The 2,500-nt window shown below is 34.4% G+C and overlaps 1 long non-coding RNA gene across 1 annotated transcript in view; it reads left to right on the forward strand.

The window, feature by feature from the left end:
- Positions 1-2,500, forward strand: part of LOC145489103 (uncharacterized) — a 36,709-nt gene that overhangs the window by 3,458 nt on the left and 30,751 nt on the right. The window lies entirely within an intron of this gene.

A 2,500-nucleotide genomic window follows, 5' to 3' on the forward strand; every position in this document is an offset into this window, starting at 1 on the left:
TTCAGCAAAAACAATATTATAATAATACCCCAAAGACAGATTCTTCTCAAAAAGTAGATATACTGAAGCTTGCGTGCTGTCAATTAACCTCCTTTTACTTCACAGATTTTCCGCTAAACAGCTGTCTTGGCAACACAATCGAAGAGAGTTTCATCTACTGAATTTGTCATCCAAGTGATTTTTCTACCTCAAAATATTTATAATTTCTTTTAACTGGACCTTCCTGGATTAAGATTGTTCTTAAAAACGTTTTTACCGCTCTCGAGTTCAAACCGGTGTTTTACGTTTAAAAAAGACACACTTGGAACAATTCAAAGCCATAGTTACGACAGCAGAAACAAGAAAGAGTCATGAAAAATTAATTGGTCTCATTTTGCAACGCAAAATTGTAACCCATGTTTCGCGGAATTTGCACGCTATTTAACCAAAAAGCAAAATTATTAAAACGAGCTTGCATTGAGTGAGCATTGAGACCTCTGTTAGTGAATGTTAGGGCAAAACAAATTTGTCGTTACTGAGAACAATCATGTTGTAGGATTCTTCAAAAATTCCGACGGTGAAAATTAAAAATAAATAATTAATAAACCGAAAAATAATCCTTGTTTCCTTCTTCAAACACTTACTTTAGATGAAAGAATCTTTCGAAACGACTCAGGTCGCTGCATGAGACAGATTCGAATATTTTGACAACACTACCGAAAAATCTAAAATTGATTAGAAGAAGAGAGAAGAGTATCTCCATTCAACCTCTCTAAAATGAAAATTTTAACAAATATAAACAGCTCTCGGGCTATATTTTGACTTCACTCCAGAACATTTGTCTTCTTTCTTGGTTAGTAATGCGTAGACATACCTTTTTGCTCCTCTTCCGAGGCTATGAATGCCACTGTAGTGGTTGATGGACTTACGCTTCAATATGAACCTGTATATAAAAATCCAGCATAAATCTAAGTCCAACCGCAGGAATAGTAATACATGTAAGACTTTCTTCTATTTATTTTCTGCAAATACTCACTCTTTCAAGTGACTCTTTCAAGAAGTACAAAATATCGTAGTTTCGTATACGTTCTCGGTCCAACAACATCTAGCATTCTGACAAGCAAATAGTCAATATGGCATAATCGACTACGCCAAATAACTTATTGCCCTAGAAAACGAAACACGCAATAACATGTACAACGAGAGGAGGGTGTCAGATTTTGCCCAATGAAATGCTCTTGATTTTCTTCCAACGAATTGTATTTTGAGCATCATATTAAGCAATCGTGACCCAAATTTGGGACTCAAAATAGTTATATTCCATCCTAATATCTATATATTCCATCCTAACAAATCCTAGATGAAAAAGCTGTTGACGATCCTAGCTGCTATCGCTAAAATTGTAATAACACACTCGCTACTGTCGGTAAGACTACTGAGAAGGGAATCCCCCACTACCAAGGATCAATCTTTTTATCTCCTGTTACTTACAATTTACATGAAATTGTGACTTTGATCAATAATATGAATTCCAAGTGTCCCGTTTCCTGCGGTGCATTAGTTATCATATTAGCTCTTATTGAAATCTATAAGAGACTATGCAAATGGCCACTAGCAGTTTTAGTTAATGATTCCTTTACAAGTGGTAATTTCTCTGACGAATGAAATAACATTGGCAAGGATAACGCTTACATATCTTTAAAAAAGGCTCAAGATTTGACAAAGACAATTACAGGACAATTTTGTCCTTTCTAACGCAAGCAAAAAATTTGAAAAAGCTTTTGTATCATCGCCTCTATAGTTATCTGGAAGAATTTAAAATACTTTCTTCATTTCAGTTTGGTTTTAGGGAATAATGCTCGACAACCCATGTACTTAGCTCTATCACTGAATCAATTGGCCAATCTATTGATAATGGTGAATTTGGTTGCGGTATATTTAGTGATTTGGAAAAAGCCTTTGATACTGTTATCGGGGCAATTCTACATGTATTTGATAAAATTAATCATGGTGGAATATGGCAATGTGCATGAATGGTTTAAATCTTATGTATCCCATATGAAACAATTACCTATGCAACCCAGTGGCTTGTTGCTTACGTACCCCAAGGATCCAATCTAGGGCCTCTCTTGTTCTTTTTATACATAATTGATTTTCCCAACATATCCAGCTGCATAGTATTTCATTTAGTTGTTTATGATACTAACTACAGTATCTTATTTTTAAAGTTATAAACTTAGTCACCTTGAAAAAAAAAATCTTTATCAGGAACTCTAATAATCGCCGAATGTATGAGATGTAACCGCTTAGCACTTAAGAAAACAAACTTTATTGTCTTTTTTATTTCAACAACTAAAGCTTAATCAATCATTTGATATTAAATAAAAGACGACTAATGTATCACACAATTTGACTCTGCAAAGTCTTTTCGTGTAACATTTACGCCAACTTAATGCTTGTCTGGGCAAACAGACCTAAATATACATGACGTCCTTTCTTTTGTAAACCATGGCCGTTCGAG

This window comes from Orbicella franksi, chromosome 6, assembly GCF_964199315.1.
Source record: "Orbicella franksi chromosome 6, jaOrbFran1.1, whole genome shotgun sequence".
In the NCBI taxonomy this organism is placed as follows: domain Eukaryota; kingdom Metazoa; phylum Cnidaria; class Anthozoa; order Scleractinia; family Merulinidae; genus Orbicella; species Orbicella franksi.